Genomic DNA, 21,733 nt, shown 5'->3' on the forward strand with positions numbered 1-21,733 from the left:
CTATGCTGACCACCCCCATATTTATATATACTGCAGACCTCTTTCCTGGGCTCCAGTTTCACATATGGACTCACCAACTCATCCTCTGCCAATAGATGTTTTACAGATCTCGAACGTTTAACAGGCCCAACTAACTCCAGATCTTCTCCACCAAACCTCCTTTCAAAGGATGAACTTGATGACAACTTCGTCCTTCTAGTTAGTTAGGCTGAAATCCTTGAAATCATCCTGACACCTCTTTCTGTCATACCCCACAGCCAAGCTATCAACAAACCTCTCTTGGAAGGCTGGCCAAGGAGACACTTTGACGTAAGCTTCTGCCCAATCCTGACGCCTCTGCCTCCCTCCCACTATGTTGTTCCCAAGGGCACATGCTTACAAGTATTCTACACACTAAACCCTATCTGAGTCTACTTCCCAAATGATCCAAATGCTTCAAGTCTTCACTACAAACATCCATTACAATATTGTGCATACAACAGCTTATCCCTACTAGAAATAAAACAAAGGATGATTTTAGCTGATCTATGTGTAGAATCTTATAGTTATAGATTCAGAGATTAAGGATATTTCTTGTCTTCTTTACAAGGACACTGAATGCCTCATGCTGCCTTACTACTCTTTTTGTTTATCCTCCATGCAGCAATGAAAGGCTTTAAATAAATCTTATCCATTCAAGTCCAACTGGTACTTTTTCTTTCTCTTCCCTGAGGAGCATCTTTTTTCTACACTACCACTTCTCTATTACTTCAGTTATTCACTGCATTTAGTTGTTTATCTTATTTTTTTCAGAAGTATTCCTTCATAACAAGGAGGTGCTAAAAACCTCATTTCACAAGTAGGTATGAAAAAGAAATATCTGGAACACCTTTCCTAAAAAGAAATCCAAAGGTAGCTAATTTAGTACATAAGCCTTTAGGAAAGCATTAGAAGAAAGTAAGACAAAGTCAAATATTAACAATTTACTGAACATAAATTCTCATTACACAAAATAGTATCTCTCCTTATAACTTCAAAATATTAATAGGGCAACACAGCGAAATATCAAGGGTCAGATGCAGCTAGACTACAAAATGTTATGTTTTTATTTTAGAAGTATGATTTTTATTATTGCTGAAACGAGAATTTTAGAAAAAAAACTACCATCAGTTTCTTAACATGTAATTTATTTGTAAAAGTCAACCAAAACAATCTGAATTCAATCATCAGCTCAGGAAGCAGATTCCATGACATTTTTTTCCCCTAAATGCTAAATGACACAGGCAGCGATAAAATATGCAGAGAAAGAACCATGTCACAGAAGATGTGACAATTTTGATAAATGATGATAAACTGTGATGTAGAACAGCCGTTTGTAAGCTGCTGTTTTCAAAAACATGTATTTTAATGATGATTTTTGCCAAATATCATTTTAGAGAGATAGTCTGTAATAAAACCATTGACAAACAAAATTGGTACCTTATTATAAATTAGAACAGAAATGTATTTAAGTTTTCAGCAAACTTGTAATTTTGCTTTAAATGAGAATGCATTTTAGATCCAGTCAGTTCCTTACAATGTTAAACACAGTCATCATCTGACCCAGAAATCCCACTCCGAGGTATAAAACAGAAATTAAAACATACTTTCACACAAACCCTTGAACATGAATGTTCATACATGCAACATTATTCATAAAAGACAAGAAGTGCAAACAACCCAAATGTCCATCAAGTGACATATAATATCAATAGAACAGAATATTATTCAGCAATAAGAAGGAATAAAGTACTGATACATGCTACAATACGGATGAACCTTGAAAATATTATATTAAGGAAGCCAGTCACAGGAGGCTACATATCATTATGTTTATATGAAATATAAATTCTATTGATATGAAATGCCCAGAATAGGCAAATCCATAGAAATAAGATGTAGATAAGTGGTTGCCTAGGGTTGAGAGTGTAGAGGGAATGGAGAATAATTGCTAATGGATATAGGGTTGCTTTCTGGGGTAATGAAATGTTCTAGAATTGTGCACCGTGATGGCTGCACAACTCTCTGGCTATACACAACCTCTGAATTGTACACTTTAAGTGGGTGAACTGTATGTGAACTACATCTCAGAAAAGCTATTTAAAATGCCAGTTAAAAAGGCCAGTCATGGGCGTTCCTGGTGGCGCAGTGGTATAGAATCCACTTGCCAATGCAGGGGACACGGGTTCGAGCCCTGGTCCAGGAAGATCTCACATGCTGCGGAGCAACTAAGCCCACGAGCCACAACTACTGAGCCCAAGTGCCACAACTACTGAAGCCCGCGCGCCTAGAGCCCACGCACCGCAATGAAGAGTAGTCCCCGCTCGCCGCAACTAGAGAAAGCCCACGCACAGCAACAAAGACCCAACGCAGCCAAAAATAAATAAATAAATAAATTTACTTTTTAACAAAAGGGCCGGTCATGTTGTAGGTGTTTATAACTTGTATAGACTTTTCAAAGTCTAAATCCCTAATTATCAAAATATGTTTCTTACTGTCCACAAACCTCATTTCATTTCCTTACATAAAACCACCTGCCTATTCCACTATAAATACTACACGTAGTGAAAGAAAGTGCTTCTAAAATTAAATCATGTTTTCAAAACAGATTTCTCCTTAATATATTTAATTTTAATGATTCGCATGTGCATTATCCACACTTTCCATTAACTATGGTTAAATTTTCAATCTCAGATAAGTATCCCCCAATACAAAAGCACAGTAACAGGCCATTCCTCTCCCAACACAAGCTGTGTGGACTAAACTTTTAACGTATTAGCTTGAATTTTAAAAAGCAAAATTAAGGAGGCAGATCTGTAAGAAAAGCAAGCATATGAAGTCTCAGAATTTTAGAATGGAAAATATTTTCAAGATTGATCCTCTTCAGGACTACCGAAACTTTAGTATCTAAGAACTAACCCCAGGAATTTTGTGATATTCTCATATCACCTTACTTTTTAAATTTTTATTGGAGTATAGTTGATTTACAATGCTGTGTTACTTTCTGCTATACATACCTTACTATTTTGCCTTATTATTTATATTTACATTAAGTTGATTCCTTTCCTTTTTTTTTTTTTTTTTAAACTTAGCAATGTATGACACAACATCAGTGACCTTAGGGGTTTGGTAAGCTATCTGTACTAGTCTAACAAACATTACAATAAATAAAATTTTAAATGGTGATGTGTCTATCACTTAAAAACATCTTGCACATGATCAGTACTACATCTACCACACTTTGGGAAACACTGATCTAGTTTTAGCTTCTAATTTTATGGGTGAGAAAGTTGAACTTCCTGGTGACTCTCAAAAGTCTGTGCACATCAGAACCTCCTGGAGGGTTTGTGTTAAAATAGAGAGTGCCGGGCTCTTCCCCAAGAGCGTAGGTCTGGGGTAAGGTCTGAGAATTTACGTTTCTAACAAATATCTAAGTGGTACTAATGCTGCTGGCCCAGGGACCGCCCTTCAAAAACCACTGACCAAAACCTACTAACCCCAAATTAGTCAGACCAGAATTTAAACTAGAACCCAATCTTCTCTTAGATGCTCTTATAATTATATGCTCTATCAAACATGTTTAATGTTGCTGAATTTTATTCACCTTTCACTTAATTTTACTCTTTTCAATAAAGGTGATTATTAAATGCCAAAGATCAGGTTTATACATTTTTAAGACTTCAGAGTTGTTATAAAATAGTGATTAATAAAAATTTAAGGAAAAGAACATTACAATCACCTTTGAGGACCCTGAATCCCTTTTCTTGGTCACATACCCTCCGTTAGTCCTTTGAGATAAACATTATCTTCAAGTTTGTGTCTTATCATCCACTTGCTTTTCTTGTTAGTTTTCTCATAGCTGTATCTCTAAATAACATATTGTTTAGGGTGTATGTTCTGAGCTTTATACTATATCTTTTTATGCTATTTGCTTTTTTATTCAATATGATGTTTTTGAGATGTAGCCCTCGGTTTTTATCAGTAATTCATTGCTTTCATGGCGGGACACTATTTCATCTACAAGAAAACAGCACTAAAATTGTTGACTTTTTTTTTCATTTTGAAAAAATCAGAGGTAAAAAAGAAGTTGCAAAAATAGTACACAGAAGTCCTATGTATGCTTCATCCAGTTTCCTCCAATGGTTACATCTTACCTAACTATATTACAGTATCAAAACCAGCAAACTGGTTTTGGGACAATGCTTGTGTATAGTTTCATGCCATTTTATTATACATGCAACTCTCAATTTTTAAGTTCTTTTTTTTTTTCTCGCGGGCCGCCCAGGCCGCGAGACCAAGGGCCGCGGGGGCCGGGCCGGCGCGCCGCCCCCGCCCCGCCTCAGGCCGCCCGCGCTTGGGCCGCCGCCCGGCGACGCGAGGCCAGTCCCACCCCGCCCCCACCCCCGCCGCCGGCCCGGGGGCCGCTCACCTTCCGCGTTGCCCCAGACCACCATGCCCGGGCACAGCCGCCTCCTCCGGCCTCGCTGGCCCCGCCGCCGCCACACGGTGCCCTCGCCTGGGGCGGGGAGAAGGGCCGGGGAAGGAGTCGCACCGCCGCGCCGCGGTCCACGCTCGCCCCACACTCGCAGCGGCCACCCTGAGCGCGCCCAATGGCTGCTCTGTCCCTCCCCCTCCGACGGGCGCGCGCGCCGCGGCTCCGCCCCACCCCTCCCCCTGCGGGGGCCGGCGCGCTCCCAGGCTCCTCCCCGCCCTTCCCCACCCGCGGCGGTTCCGGCCCCGGCTCGCACTCCGCCCCGCGCTGCGCAAGTGCCCGCCTCGCGCCTAGCCTCGGGCGACCCTGAACCACCGGCGCGGCGCCCCTCCCAGGCCCGCCCGCGGAGGTCAGCCCCTCCGCTGCACGTGACCGTCTCGCTCGCGGGGGCGGAGAGGAGCGCGGCGCCGGCCCGCCTTCCGCATCCCGAGACCTGCGCGCCTCCCGCTGGGGTTGATGCGCTGTTCTCCTCTCTGCGAGTCCCCGCCCCGCGCTGCACTCCCCAGTCCGGGAGGACACTAGTTCAGGGACTGACCATGCTTAATCAAGATCATTCTAGTGATATTAATGAATATCTGAGTTACTTCCTTTATTCCCCCCCCACCCCCCGCCAATTAAAGACAATGCTCCTACCTATTAGAAAAATGAAAATCCAAACACTGACAGCCCCAAATACTTGCAAGAATGTGAAGTAATAGGAACGCTCGTTCATTGCTGGTGGGAATGCAAAATAGTACAGCCATTCTGGAAGAGAGTTTGGCAGTGTCTTACAAAACTAAACATACTCTTACTATACGATCCAGCAATCGGACTCCTTGGTATTTACACAAAGGAGTTGAAAAATTATGTCCACATAAAAAACCTGGACACAGATGTTTCATAGCAGCTTTATTCATAATTGCCAAAACTTGGAAGCCACCAAGATGCCCTTCGGTAGATGAATGGGTAAACAAACTGGTGCATCCAGATAATGGAATATTATTCAGCACTAAAAAGAAATAAGCCATCAACCCATGAAAAGATATGCAAGAACTTTAAATGCTTATTACTAAGTGAAAGAAGCCAATCTGAAAGGCTACATACTCTTTGATTCCAACTAAGTGATACCATAATGGTGGATAATGTCATTAGTCAAAACCCATAGAACATACAACACCAAGCGTGAATCCTAATGTAAACTATGGACTTTGGGTGCTAATGAAGTGTAAATGTAGATTCATCAGTTGTAACAAATATACTTCTCTGCTGAGTAGTTGATAATGGTGGAGGCTATACATATGTGGGAACAGGGGGTACATGGGAAATCCCTGTACCTTTCACTCAATGGTGTTGTGAACATAAAACTGCTCTAAAAAAATAAAGTCTACAAACTTTAAGCTATAAGATGAATAAGTTCTGAGGTTCTAATGTATAGCATGGTGACTAGTTGATAACACTGCAATGTATAACTATAATTTGCTAAGAGAACTTAAAAGTTGACCCCCAAAACATACACATATATATTTATATATTCCTCTTTACCATAAATGTACGGCTGTGCTCCTGGCTTCTCTAATCTCTTCCAATCATCTATTTTTATTTCTGCTCAGTACCATGCTGTCTTAATTGGTAGAGTTTTATAATAGCGAGTCTTAATATCTAGTAGGTCAAAAATCCCCAATTCACTCTTCCATTTGCTGTTAAGAATCAGCTCGCATGTTCTATGTGGGGGAGGGAGGTGAAGGAAATTCATTTTAGTTTCCTAAAATCTCTAAAACAATTTGGGGAGAATCACATCTTCTGTAGATTGAAATTTTCTATTGAAATAAGATTTATTTCTCCATTCCTTTAGTTTTTCTTAGGTGTCTTTGTTCTATAATTTTCTCCATATAGTTGTTGCCTATTCTTGCTAGAGTTATTCCTAGGTACTTTATAATTGTGATAATATTATAAGTGGTATCTCATTGCCTTTTCTAAATAGTTGTAGCAGAGTACAGAAATGCAATTGATTTTGTATATTGATTTTGTTTGCAGTATACTTGCTAACCACTTTTATTCATTCGAATACCTCATCTGTGGATTCTTTTGGTTTTTCTACAGGGACAAGATATCCTCAATGACTAGTGATAGCAGTTTCTTCTTCTCCAATGCTAAGAATTCTTCTTTTTCTTCCTGTGTAAGACTTCCTATATAATGCTGCAAAGAAGGATTATCTTATCTTGTTGGTGAAAGGTGTCTTATCTTGTTCCCAATATTAAAAAAGAGTGTTTTCAATGTTTCACCATTAAATATCACATCTGCTGAATATTTATACCTTCTAATGATAGTCTGTTCATTTTGTATCATGAATAGATACTGAATGTTATGGAATGCATTTTCTACATCTCCTGAGATTAAATTTTTTTTAGATCAAGAATTCAGTGGGGGACAGATGGATTGAGAGTTTGGGGTTAGCAGACGCAAACTATTACATATAGGATGGATAAACAACAAGGTCCTACTATACAGCACAGGGAACTAAATTCAATATCCTGTGATAAACCATAATGGAAAAGTATGAGAAAGAATGCATATATACGGAACTGAGTCTCTTTGCTGTACAGCAGAAATTAACATTGTAAATCAACTGTACTTCAATAAAAAACTTACTCTGCATCCATAATGTGTCACACTGTTCTAGACAGTAGAGGTAAAGCAGTGACCAAACAGATGAAAACACTTGCCCTCAGGGAGTTCACCTTGTATTAAAGGAGAACAAACACAATGAATAAATAAAATGCATAGTTTGTTACATATTGATCAACACAAAAGACAAAAATGAAGTAGAGAGGGGAACAGGTAGTGTGGGGAAGGAGGTCTGCAACTTCAAATGCAGTGGTAGGAATGGGTGTCATTGACAAAATGACATCTGGCAAGAGCCTGCAAGCAGAAACAAGAGCATAGCTTGTATGCAGTAAGCACTGCAAGGCAATATGAAGTTCTGTTACAAATTCTGTGAAGGAAAAGTGAATTTCTGAGTAGGTTCACTGGAAAAGATAAATGTTAACATACTATTTTAGTTGCTAATTCCCTATCACAAGCAATGAAGCTTAAAAATCTTACATCAACTATTAAGTAAATTAAAAAAACCGCTGAAACCATTATAACCACCAGTAGTACCAAAGTAGCATTCTTATTAAAAGTATGAAAATAACCATTTCAATATAGAATACAGAAAGATAACAAAAATTACTCTGTTGTTCAAAGTAAATTATTATAAAATTTCAACTTGGGTCACAGAAGCCTATCAAAAAAATAAGTATGGGAAAAGCATAAATGGAAAAAAGACATATTCACAGGTACAAGACCTAAAACTCATTGTAAGTACTCCCCATAAGTTATCTGACCCAATCCAGGGCTAACACTCTAAAGAAACATGAAAACAAACAGACAATCACTCAGAGACCAGATGACAGAAAGAGGAAAGGAATCGTTTCAAAGATGTGTTACAGAAAGTTCAAGTACAAAATTTTCAAATTAATATTGAGAATGCAAAAGGAAAAAAGACCCAGCAAGTCTAACTAGCAATGAAATAAATAAGCAAAGACAAAAAGAGAAGTACATCTAAACACACAAAGACTGACCAAAAGAGAATAAGGAAACTCCTAAACCAAAAGATCACAGAGGTGTCCTATCCAACATTAGCTCATGGGATGATGATAGGTGTTTATGCGGGGGGGGGGGAATAGGTCAAAGTTAATCTATTAGATTCTTTATGCAGTACATCTCAGAATCTTTCAAAATGCCACTGTGAATTATGAATCACTAACCTACTTTGGGGGTAGGGTATGGGGGGCACAGAGTAAGTACGCATGAGAATGTAGTCTTTCCCATGCCAGCTCACCACGGAACCCTTTATTTTGGCCAAAAACAAAAGTCTGTGAGAAAAATGTTGTCCTAAAGGATGGTAAGACAGATGAAATTCATAAATCGCTTTGTAGAGTTAAAGGAATGCTAAAAAAAAAATTTAAGGACTTTCCGGTTGTTGTTTTTTTCTTTTAGTATTGGTAGAAAGCCAGCCAAGAATCAGTTGGACTTACAAACATGAGTACATGGATGAATAAAAGATAGAAAAGAGAATAAATCAAAATTCTGATATATTTTACTGAAGAGGATATTTGGATACAAATGTTGTTATGAAGCAGTCCAACTATGCTAAAGTAAAGAAAGAAAAATGCAAGGGTTGTACTCGTCCTAACTGACAAAAGTGAAATAAATCACCAGGATGGAATGGTATCCAACCAGAGTTCTGGATGCTCTTGAGGACGACTATGAATTTGTAGGCAAAGTTAGATAGAATCATCCAAATAGCCCCAAATTTGGCTCCTACAAAGGCTCTGGAGAAGACCCAATAAAATAAGATTCATTGTGGATTTGTTGGAAGTATAGGGTAGGTTGATGGAATTTTTAATTAAGAATAGACTCAGACACTGAAGTAAAAATAACCTAATGGAAGAAACACCGTAAAGTGATAGAATCTATAGATATCTGTATTAATTCTATATCTATAGGTAGATTCTGTATCTATAAAGAGAAATAGATATAAAACACCTGAAATTTTTTGAAGTGGTAAATAAACTGAGGCAGGAAATAATGTTTATTTAGACTTTCGACACATCTTAGACAACATTCTTCAACAAAGGCTTAAAATATTAAATCACTATCAAAAGAAATATTCTGCCCCAGATAGGAAAGTGGCTTGGTGGCAGAAAACAAAAGGAAGAAATAAGCAAAATTTCAAATACAGTTTATCTCGGGATATTAGTGAAAACTAGTCTCATTTGTATAATATTGAAAAATGGAGCACACGGCAAATGTTCAGGTTTAGAAATGAGCAGTGAAATGCCAAGCGCCAGAGATAACCGATGGAGAGTTATTTATTTATTTAGTACAGTCCTGGCAATGACAAGGGTCATAGCCAGTATGATCCACGACATTCAAGGAAGCTCTCCACGTGCCAAACACCACCTGAGTCACTGTATGTGCATCACTTTGTTTAGTCTTCACAACTTCCTACAGAAGTAATTGCCATTTTATTCCATGAGTTTACAAGCTAGACAGTAAAGGCTCAGAGAGGAAAGTAACTTCCCCAAAGATCACTAAGGTAAGTAGGTGGCAGTAATAGTAGCTACTAAGTGATAGAGCTAAAATTTGAAACCTGGCAACTGACCCCAGAATCCTCACCTACTTTGGGGGTAGGGTATGGGGGGCACAGAGTAAGGATGCATAAGAATGTAGTCTTTCCCATGCCAGCTGACCACGGAACCCTTTATTTTGGCCAAAAACAAAGCACTGCGAGAAAAATGCTGTCCTAAAGGGTGGTAAGTCAGATGAAATTCATAAATCACTTTGAAAGGTTAAAGGAATGCTAAAAAAAAAAAAAAAAAAAAATTAACTACTGCACCAATGGTTCTCAAACTTGAGCATGCATCAGAATCACCTGGAAGGTGTGTCAAAGACAGACTGCTGGGCCCCATCCCCTCGAGTTTCTGACTAAGCAGATTTTGTGGGTTCCGAATTTCTATTTCTAACAAACTGATGTTTCTGCTCAAGGGCCCACACTTGGAGAAATATGGTCCTAAGCCACAGGTGGTGAAACAAAGAAAGCAAGAGATCACGATAAGAATGGTCTCGGGAAAAGGAGAAAACCTAGGTGAAGAAAGCTGGCGTGGAATTAAGGAAAGGAGGGATGAATCATCCAGTAAATGGGGTCAAGCTAAAATCACATGGAAATTTTCCTGGGCCTTTTGCTCCCTGGGTGGGCAAAGAGTCTTCCTGGGACCTCAAACAGCCTAAAACTATTCAACCCAGCTTCGGGCACAGTATAAATTTAATGGCAAAAGGACGTCCCCACGTTCAGGATCTCTGTACTCTGGCTACCACCACAAACCTTACCCACTGACAATGCCTAGAACTCCTTTAACAGGAAACAAAACGTTTTACTTTGTAGCAAGAAATAGAAGCTTGAGAAGGAAATAAGTCCTAAAAAGTGAATATATATCGCTGTCTACAGATCTCATTCAAAATGTAAATGACTGCTTATAGATTAACCATAGGTCTAATATAACATGGCATGTCTAATATTCTTAAAATTACAAAAATTCAGTGTTATTACTTTGGAGAGGAAGCATGATGCTACATGAAAGGCATCAAATTTGGTGTTAGAAATCCTATATTTGGGGATAAATGACTTCTGACAAGTCTTTTTTTGTTTCTTTGTTTATATTTTATTTTTGGCTGCGTTGGGTCATCGTTGCTGCACGTGGGCTTTCTCTAGTTGCGGCGGGCGGGGGCTACTCCTCGTTGCGGTGCACGGGCTTCTCATTGCAGTGGCTTCTCTTGTTGCAGAGCACAGGCTCTAGGCACGTGGGCTCAGTAGTTGTGGCTCGCGGGCTCTAGAGCGCAGGCTCAGTAGTTGTGGCGCATGGGCTCAGTGGCTCCGCGGCATGTGGGATCTTCCCGGACCAGGGCTCGAACCCGTGTCTCCTGCATTGGCAGGCGATTCCTAACCACTATACCACCAGGGAAGTCCAGACATTTTCTTCATACGTAAAAAAGGAGCAGTAGGGACTTCCCTGGTGGCACAGTGGTTAGGAATCGCCTGCCAATGCAGGAGACACGGGTTCGAGCCCTGGTCCGGGAAGATCCCACATGCCGCGGAGCCACTGAGCCCATGCGCCACAACTACTGAGCCTGTGTGCCACAACCACGGAAGCCCGCGCGCCTAGAGCCCGTGCTCCGCAACAAGAGAAGCCAGCGCAATGAGAAGCCCGCGCACCACAAGAAGAGTAGCCCCCAGCCGCCTCAACTAGAGAAAGCCCACGCGCAGCAACGACCCAACGCAGCCAAAAATAAATAAATATAAAATTAATTTATTTTTTTAAAAAAAGGAGCAGTAATTCCCCACAGAGATGTGAGGATCAAAAGGGATCATATTTGTGAAAGCATTTGGTCAATTATAACTCACTTTTTCAATTATAAGGTGTTAGTTAGGACTACTTCGGGGAGTAACACGTTTTATACAAGCTGTTACTAGATGTGCACTGTATTCAAGTTCAGGGTGCATATTAACGTCCAGTGTCATTTATACACAAGAGATGCCTTCTAGGCTCAAGAGACAAAAGTTACAAGTGATAATCAGGCATTCATGACGCTGGGATTTGATAACGTTTCTCCCAGTCTAAACGCAGTGGGAAAAATCCAGAACTGAAAGTGGACACAAACTACTTAGTATTTTAGGAAAGCAGGAGAGACACAACAGGATTGGGGAGAAGTATCAAGTCTATCAGAAGCTCTCAGGGACGCCTGGTGTCTACCTACAGAGGCTGCAAACAGCATACTCTTAGGACAAAACCCTAAGGCAGTGGGTGGTTTTTTGTTTGGTTTTTTGTTGCCTGAGAGTGAGCTACTGTCCCGCTATCTCACTCTAAAACCTATAAAAAGAGAAGGGCTGTGTTCCTCCAGCTGTGGCACCTCAGGGTAGGGTCCTCTACCTAAGGCTCTGAAAAAGTAAGGAGGGCACAGTGCTACCTCATAGTACAAAAAGGTACATGAAAGACCTATGTTCTCCTTCCTCTGCTGCTGGCAGGCACTAAGATGAGGAAGAGATGCTAAGAAGGCCATGGCATGGTGATGGAGGAGTCCAGTCTGGCTGCGGCACCTTCACGCCCTTAGGAAAACTGTCGGCAAGCTTTCATTAGAGTAGGTTCAGGCCACAACGTGAATATTCATCTTTCATCTGTTTAAACAAGGCACTAAATAGTAGGTGTCACTGGTCACTTCCTATTGAACAGAGCCTACAAGATTTTAGGTAAGCATCAAGACACTGATGTTGGGTCAGGCGAAGATTTCCTAGCTATGACACCAAAAAGTATATTGATAAAAGAAAAAAATAAGCTGGGCTTCATTCAGATAAAAAATAATGCATTTCAAAAGACACCATTAAAAAAGTAAAGACGTGCCATGAACTAGGAAAAAATATTTGAAAATCATATATCCAATAAAGCACTTGTATCCAATAATAACAAGTGTTGGCAAGGATATGGAGAAACTGGAACCCTCATGCATTGCTGGTGGAATTGTCAAATTCGAAACTGCTACTTTGAAACACTGATTCATCATATGACCCAGGTAATTACCCCTGGGTAACCACCCAAGTGAAATTAAAACTACATGCACACATCAGCCAGAGCGGCGAAAACGCGGAAACAAACCAAATGTCCATTAATTGGTGGATGGATAAATAAAATGTAGTATATATCCATACTATAGAATATTCTTTGGCAATATGATACATGCTACTGCATAACCTCAAAAACATTACGCTAAATAAAAGAAGCTAGACACAAGAGACCACATACAGTATGATCCCATTTATATGAAATGTCTACAAAAGGCAAATCTATAGAGGTAAGAAGTAAATTATCGGTTGAATGGGTCTGGGGGTGGGAATGAGAGTGATTCCAAATAGGCACAAGGTTTCTTTTGGAGGGTGATGGAAATGTTCAAAAATTAGATTACATGATAGGTGCATACAACTCTATAAATTCACAGATTTTACTAAAAACCACTGAATTGCATATACTTCAAAAGAGTCAATTGTATGGCATGTGAATTATACATCAATAAAACTGTTTAAAAAATAAAGAAATTTAAAAGAGAAGTCAGGGACAGCCCTGACCCCAAACCTCACTATGAAATGTTAACATATTTACACAGAAATCTGCCACTTATCCTGATGTCGCCCTTCCAGAAACTTGACTCTTAGGATGACAAAGAACACGAACAAAGAGTAAGAGACCTCCAAACAGGGTCTAAGATAGCCGTGGCTCATTTATGCACTTTAGACTACAGGAGAAAATGGAAGTCCTCCCCTCGCCCCTACCCAGCCTGAGATGAAAACTTAATGACTCATAGGTACAAATGCAGGGCACCTAATTTTAAGCTCGATTATCTGGTTTTCCTCAGCAGCTACATTAACTAAGTGACAGTTAATACTGAGGATGGGATCAGAAGCAAACTCTCAAAGCACAGGCCTCTGGGTCTGGTCAGCCCCTTACAACTTCACACCACTGAGGGCAGGGCAGCAACGGTACCCTGGTGGCCAAAAATGGTTACGACATCTGTTATCTGAGGCTGGAAAGAGAATCAGTTTCTCAAAATGAGGTCATCAAAATGGCCATGGGTATGCACCCATTTATGATACAGGTTCTCTTGCCTCACTCAAACCAACTGAATCAGAACCTCCAACAATGATACCTAAGAATCTGCATTTTTAACAAGCCCCTTGATGATTCTTATGTTTTAAATTTTATTGTGCACAAGAGCCCTTTACTTAGAGAATATTAGCGATGGAAGGAACCTTGATGATCATCTAACCCAAAGTTCACATACTGTAGATGAAAACACTGGGGACCAACGATGTAACATGATTTTCAAAGATCAAATAGTTCTTTAAACTCTTTAAAAAAAAAAAACAAAACTATGTCTCTAGTCCTAAAAATTGTCAAGAATACTACTGACAAAAGAGAATATAAAATGTACCTTGGAAATATTTTCTTCAAAGATTGATGAAGATAACATGCTTAATCATTTAAAGGGATATGTTTCTGCTCTCAGGAAAATTCATCCAGAGCACCTCATTACCTGAAGCTGCCAACGAAATGAGTCATCATAACAGTTAAATTATTTTTTCCTTGTTGGTATGTTCAGTTTAATTATTGCCTTTTTTCCCCAAACCTACCTCCCTTGAGAAAATGCATAGGTTATTTGACCCAAAACACCAACATTCTTACAGATCACAAGCATTAAGTCATCATTTCCTCTGAAGCCACATCTCCAGGGCTGCAAGTCATATTTTTATATTAATGCAGCCTGAATTCTCCTGTGCGTGGGTCCTAAATCATGAGCTAGCAAGAGGGAGGAGATATGGGGATATATGTATATGTATAGCTGATTCACTTTGTTATAAAGCAGAAACTAACACCATTGTAAAGCAATTATACTCCAATAAAGATGTTAAAAAAAAAAAAAAGATTACATTCTATTGGAGGAAAACAGTCAATAAACAAATATACAAATTAACTAAAAAAAAAAAAAAAAGTGGGTCTGTTTCCAGGGGCCTATTTAGCCAGTGGGTTCATCACCCGAAACCTCAGGCTCCCTTTCATTATTCCTGCTTGATCCTGCCTTTTGATAATTTCCAGTAAAGCACTGTTGTCTTATTTTCTGCTTTAGACAAGCTTAAGGGAGAGTTTCTTAAGTCACTTGACCAAAATATATTTTGGAGCATGGAAAGAACATAGTTTCTTTGTTTTTGGGGGGGTTTTGTTTTCACAAAAGGATTACTTGGATTCAAAATCTTGTTCACTGACTTGTTAATCGTGATGTAGTGACATGACAAATTTCTCAGCCTGTTAGAGGCTTTAATTTCTTTTTCACAAAATGTAAAGAATAACACCTACCTTGCAAGGTTTTTTGCAAAGATTCTAAAAAACACGTAGTACGTAAAATAGATAATATATGCAACACGAACAGTGTCTATTGTATATATATAATTGTCAATGAAAAAGTGTTGCCTGCCATATCAGTAAACAAAGGATGTTGCAGCCATCAAGCCATCACATTATAGCCGCCCCAAGAGTGAACCCTGAGGAAACTCAGGATGGAAACAGGATGCCCACCATCTAGCAGTCAACTGCCACAGCCTCCCCTGATGGTGCACCCCGAGGGAACTCAGGATGAGAAAGCACAGGATACTGGCCCACATAGCTGAGGTGCATATCAAAGGAAGGATTTCAGTGAGCCCAGACTTTTGCATCTTCCCATACACAGAAAAACACTAAAAATTCATTAACTCGAGATGTCTGGTTTTCTTTAATTAACAGGAATCTTTCGATGTTCCGATTTACCTGGTCTTTGTTGCAAAAACTCCTATAGTTGATGGCGCCTCCCTCTCCTTTTTGGATCAGTCCCTCAGAGAGAGCTGAGAGGCTGTGTCCCAGGCTTAAGTCCTCAGTTTTGCCCACCAAATAAAACATATTTCTCAACTTTGAGGTTGTGCATTTTTTTCAGTCAACATCATATATATGTTAAATATACATATATAGAATATATATACACAAATATACATATATATTAGTGTAGGGGGTAAAAACATGGACTTTTCCTTGTTATTTAACCACTCTGAACCTCAGTTTCCATTTCAGCAAAATAGACATATTAACAGGTCCTAAATCACAGTGTTGTCAGAAGGGCTAAACACACATAAAGCATGTACCCACTGTCTGGCAAACAGTAGGAGCTCAACAAATGTTGTCCAATGGCAAGGCAGCCCTCAAGAGACCAGCGGTCAGTACGTGGTGGGTATTATGATTATTGTTCATTTCTTTCAGGGGCAATCTGGAAGCGCAGAGGCAGAGGTTTGGAGGAATTTTAGGGGTCCACACAATACACCCAGGGGGGAACAACACAGATCCCCTGAGTGGGGTTCAGGGAGCACCTCAGCAGCCCTGGCCCTTCCTGCTCTCTCAGTTGGGAGGGTCTCAATGCTGGACTTTGTATTTTCAAAAGATGGCCCGGGCCTTCTTCAGAGAAGAGGAGGTGACAGACAGCATGATGATGGCTGATGAAGGTGTGGGATGATGAGCGGAGAGTCAGCTTGTACCAGAAACATCAACACTCAACCAACGCCTGGCTCTACTTCCTCACCTGTTGATTGATGGCTAGGCTTTATCTAGTTTCAGGACGAGAGTAAAACACAAGGATTCGAAATAGAGTCACAGGTGTAGAAAACAAACTTATGGTTACCAGGGGGGGAAAGTGGGGAGGGGAGAGGGATAAGTTGGGAGATTGGGATTGACATATACACAACACTACCTATAAACTAGATTACTAATCAGGACCTACTGTATAGCACAGGGAACTCTACTCAGTACTCTGTAATGACCTGTATGGGAAAAGAGTCTAAAAAAGAGTGGATTATATGTATATGTATAACTGCTTCACTTTGCTGTACACCCGGAACTAACACAACATTGTAAATCAACTATACTCCAATAAAAATTTAAAAAAACACACGCAAGGATTCTCCAAAGATCTTATGTTTGGACCTGATTCCTAGATCTTCTTCTGGGAATTGGGGGTGGGAGGAGAGAGAGTAAAGGAAACAGTGGGGTGGGGCGGGGGGATGTGCATAGGGAAATGAGCGCTTCATGGCGGAAGCACTGAAGCACCACAAAAGGAGTTCCATCGATCCTGGAGAAATCCCCTCAAGTCCCCTCCAGGAAAACTTCAAAACTCAGGACTGTCGATTCAGCGCACCTGAAAAAAACAGAGCAGATGGACGTCAGGACCCCGTTGGGATCCTGCAGCTCCATGGCTGCGGCCCCAGCAGTTTTGAGGGCAAACAGCTTACTCCAGAGTATTGATCCAGCCACAGCAAGGTGCAATCTGCTTAAAAAAAAAAAAAGTCTGTTTGAGAAATAGACCCACAGACACAGAAAACAAAATTTCCGTTACCGAAGGGGAAAGGGTGAGGGGAGGGATAAATTAGGAGTGTGGGATTAACAGAGACACACAGATATATGATATACGTAAAATAGATGAACAACAGGGTCCTACTGTAGAGCACAGTATTACTGTGTTCAATATTACTCAATATCTTGCAATAAACGATAATGAAAAAGAATCTGGAAAACAACATATATATGTATGTATGTATACGTATGTATGTGTGTATGCATAACTGAATCACTTTGCTGTACACCTGAAACCACCAACAATGTAAATCAACCATTCTTCAGTTTAAAAAAATAATTTAAAAATAATTTTAAAGTCTGTGTATGTACAGCAACCCTACCCCGTCAAGCCGGGAAGACGAACAGCAGTTACGTGTAGACAGAGGCAACCCACCACATTGTCCCCAGCACGCAACTCCAGACATGGTCAGAAGCCTTTTACTGCCTGAGAGTTTTAGCACATGAGGGGGAAGCTTTTCAACTCAATTAGCATTCAGTGGTCCTGATGCTCAATCACAGGGATCAGCTGGGAAGTTACTAAAGCCATTACCAGGGGCTGGAGTCGCCAGCTGAGTTTGAAATGTCAGTGCCTTTCCCCTGACACCACCTCCCCTCTTCCCACTGTCCCTCCCAATCAGAGGTCCTGATAATTTGGTAACCTTTCACAACAGCAGGCAGTCATCCTTCAGTCTTGGGATCAGGGACTTTGAAATACCCAAGGAGTCAATTACAGCTTGGCTCTGTCCCTGGGAAAAGAAAGCAGCATCCGAGAGGTGGAAGGAATTGGGGTCCTGGGCAACGCGGGCAGGTGAGTTCCGAGGCGCCTTCTCCCAGATGCCGCCTGCATCCCACCAAAGCTTCCGAGGAGACCACAGCCTGTAGGGGTAGAAAGAAGAGCCTGGGAAGACCCAGCTCAAGGTTGCTATAAGCAAAAGAGAATATGAAGGGAGAATTGTCTCGAATTAGAGGAGGATTGCAGGAATGTAACCCTTTGTATTCTAAAGATCTGACAGTGAATTGGTAGGTAGGTAGGACCTTGGCTAGTTGTTAATCAATACTCATTGGCCCTTTCTCTTTGCTGCATCCAGATTCCCTTCGACAGCCCCCTTGCCTCTGGGTGGGGCCCTGGGACGAGCCCTGACCGGTGGACCATGCGCAGAAGCGGCTCTGTCCTCTCTGGGCAGAAGAGGCCAAGAGCGTGCGTGCCTTCTCCAAGCTCCCTTCTTCCAGCGCGGGGCTCTGAGGACCTGAGGAAGGTGACGCCACAATGTTGAAGGACCCTGAGTCCCTCACATCTGCAAAGAACAGAGTCTCCCACTCCAACCCTAGCCAGTAAATCGAGCAAGAAAGAAAACTTGAACCTGTATGGACGAAGAATGTCGCCTGCCCTATCAGTCAACAGAGTGTTGCAGCCATCAAGCCATCATCAGCCATGGCAGCCATCCCCGATGGTGCACCCGGAGGGGATTCAGGATGGAGAAAAGCAGGATGCTGGCTCTAGATAGTTCAAATGCACATCAAAGGAAGGATTCCAATGAGCCCAGACTCCTGCCTCTTCCCATACCTAGAAAAATGCTAAATTCGTTAACTTGAGATGTCTGGTTTTTCTTTAATTAACAGTAATCTTTTGATGTTCCGACTACCTGGTTGTTTTGGGGTTTAATGTTTTGTTTTGTTTTGTTTTTGCAAAACTCCTATATGTCCTGGTTCCTCCCTTCCCTCTTCAGTGCAATCTCTCAGAGCGATCTGACACTGCCTCCCGGGCTTAAGTCCTCAGCAAGTCCACCAAAAAAAAGATGATTCTCAACTTTTAGTTGTGCATTTTTTTCAGTCAACACCTGCTAAGCCACTGAGGTTTTAGGTTGTTTGTTAGTACAGCTACCATCAGTTATCCTGACTGACAAAATGACATAATCAGAATTACAAACAAAAATATCCATCATATATACATATATATATATATATATATATATATATATTTATAAACAACAAAATAACTGAATTAACTGTCCAAAAAAGGGAGCTGGTTAAATAAAGGATGGTACACGATACAGCCGTTAAGACACGTCTTTAAAATGATGCTAATGACATAGGGATACGATAAAAAGTGAACTTATTGTTTTTTCTACTGCAGAGTAGTAACCAAAAAGTAATTGTAAAATAATTTAAGTACTTTGCTTAGAGTCTTTGAAGGGGATTTATGGATCACAGATTTTTTTTTTTAAATTCTCCCTTTCCCGTCTTACCACAGCACTTGCTCCCACACTTCCTTCTTCAAATATTCTTGCACAAAATCCCCGCCACTAGCCTACTTACCTCTAGCCTCCCCTTCCTTTTTTCCCCAATACTGTACCCCCAAAACTAAAGGACAGTCCACCATGCAGAAAAGGAAGAATAGGTGGAAGGAGGGTAAGCCTGCTAACAGTCATACATCAACGATGCTCACCCAGAACCTCTGGCAAAAGGAACTTCATTTTCCTACATCTTTCCAGAATCAGAATCTTGCTCACCTCTGGCCCAGGCTCAAAGGGAGCTCTTGTCGTCAGAGAAAAATTAAGGAGTTCTCCACTGCCTGTGAAAGTAACTGAGGATGCTTTCTGATACATTGCAGGCACGGAGAGAGAGCATGTTTAGCTTAGTCAAGGCCTCTTTCATGACATGGAAAGAAAAGAGGTCAAAGTTACATTAAAATGAAGAATCAAAGAGTTCTTTGATTTTTGAAAGAAATCATTAATTGCATGACTTTTGATCAGACTGCATGTCTTATCAAATCTGGAGCTCATCCTTGCACGTGGATGAATAATACAAGAGTCCCCACAAGATCCCTCTTCCTCTGCAGCCCCATGTTTTTCTCCCTTTGGCTGGTGACAGTGGTTTTTGTCCTCTACGTGAGTTGGATGGGTTGGGAATGTGTCACTTTGAAAAGAAGATGCCCTAACACCTGTCCATAAAAAAGGCAGAGTTCTGGTTACCTCAGCCCTCCCATCCATTCTGGGCACCCACTCAGGGCTCCAAAATGATCTTGTTGGCTGGACCTTCACAGTAGATAGGTGTGAATTAAATGACGAAGCTCTGGGCTGCGTCAGACAGAGGGGGCAAATCATAGTGTCTGATAGGACAGGTATTTTGCCTGTTTTTAAATTTCTACACAATGGGGGATCCTTTTCTAGGCTGACCCATCTGGAAGTTGCTTCCCCCCCCGCCCCCCCCAGGTATCAAATTCAGCCTCAACAGAACATGGGCCCTCAGAGATGCCACAAACATAGAGACCCCAGAATGAGAAAAAGGAGACCGCTGTAAACCTGGATCTCAAGGAGGACAGAAACAGGCATTTTGCAGACAGCATGAAAGGAAAGCACAGAAAATGACTCCACTTAAAACAGAATTTTGAGCTACAACAGCTCCGGGGACTTGAATTCTCTCCAGTTAGTAAATACATAGTTTGCACCATCTTACCACAGAATAATCTGAGATAAGACGAGAGACGGGGTACTAAAGATCGACAAAACCTAGATTTTGAGTGAGGAGGACTCTGAAATGGGCAAGAATAGAGACATTTGCACTCAATACAAAAAGCTGAGAGCTTTGTCCACCCTTGTGAGGAAGGTGAGTATTAAGAACCTCAGTAAAGGGGCTTCCCTGGTGGCGCAGTGGTTGAGAATCTGCCTGCCAATGCAGGGGACACGGGTTCGAGCCCTGGTCTGGGAAGATCCCACATGCCGCGGAGCAACTGGGCCCGTGAGCCACAACTACTGAGCCTGAGCGTCTGGAGCCTCTGCTCTGCAACAAGAGAGGCCGCGATAGTGAGAGGCCCGCGCACCGCGATGAAGAGTGGCCCCCACTCGCCGCAACTGGAGAAAGCCCTCGCACAGAAACGAAGACCCAACACAGCCAAAAATAAAAATAATAAATAAATAATAAATTAAAAAGTTTAAAACAAAACCAAAAACATAAAATCTGGAAAAAAGTTGAACACCTATATACCCACTGCAGACTTTACAATTAGTATTTTGGAAAAAAAAAAAAAAAAAAAAAAAAAAGAACCTCAGTAAAAATGACTTAGAGTCTTCAATTAATCCTTTTCTTAGTAAAATTGGAGGGAGATAAACAACCTTAGTAATCGTTACGGATAATATCCGGACTATGGGTGTGTCATTGGCAATGATATTAGAACCATTCCTGGAGTATTACAATGGGCTGGTCATTGTCAAGGGCACTTTCAAATATTGTGCTGCTCTGCCCGAGCGCACTGCAGTGTAGATGTGATGAGTCCCACTTCACAGAACATAAACTGAGACTCAGACAGGATATATGATGCTTTATAACACCAAATACAGAAAAACTTAAAGAAAAAAATGTCCCGTAGTCAAATCAGTACTGTTATTTTAATCACTTTTTCTGCACTTGTATTATTAAAATTTTAACAAAATGAAATACTCCATCTAGTATTTTGTACCCTGCTTGTACACTACATCTTCCCACCATTAAATATTCTTGGAGAAAATCATTTGTAATGAATGAACTGTTTTCCATCCTTTTTTTAAAAAAAATCTTTATTGGAGTATAATTGCTTTACAATGGTGTGTTAGTTTCTGCTTTATAACAAAGTGAATCAGCTATACATACACATATATCCCCATATCTCCTCCCTCTTGCGTCTCCCTCCCACCCTCCCTATCCCACCCCT

The 21,733-nt window shown here is 40.9% G+C and overlaps 2 long non-coding RNA genes across 9 annotated transcripts in view; both read right to left on the minus strand.

The window, feature by feature from the left end:
* Positions 1-4,668, minus strand: part of LOC137757991 (uncharacterized) — a 52,410-nt gene extending 47,742 nt beyond the window's left edge. For 4 of the 7 annotated variants that reach the window (XR_011072670.1, XR_011072668.1, XR_011072671.1 and 1 more), the window contains exon 1: positions 4,448-4,668. This is a non-coding gene — a long non-coding RNA (uncharacterized lncRNA). The remainder of the gene's footprint in view (positions 1-4,447) is intronic. The other 3 variants (XR_011072672.1, XR_011072673.1, XR_011072667.1) reach the window with 3 other exon arrangements.
* Positions 4,669-12,885: 8,217 nt separating this feature from the next.
* Positions 12,886-21,030, minus strand: LOC137757988 (uncharacterized). 2 transcript variants are annotated; one of them, XR_011072659.1, is made up of 3 exons: positions 17,706-21,030; positions 16,944-16,978; positions 12,886-16,849 (listed from the first exon to the last, which is right to left on the minus strand). It is a non-coding gene; the product is annotated as an uncharacterized lncRNA (long non-coding RNA). The 2 variants fall into 2 exon arrangements; XR_011072658.1 differs by lacking the exon at positions 16,944-16,978.
* Between the last annotated feature and the right edge of the window lie 703 nt (positions 21,031-21,733).

Source organism: Eschrichtius robustus, unplaced genomic scaffold (assembly GCF_028021215.1).
Source record: "Eschrichtius robustus isolate mEscRob2 unplaced genomic scaffold, mEscRob2.pri scaffold_598, whole genome shotgun sequence".
Classification (NCBI taxonomy): Eukaryota; Metazoa; Chordata; class Mammalia; order Artiodactyla; family Eschrichtiidae; genus Eschrichtius; species Eschrichtius robustus.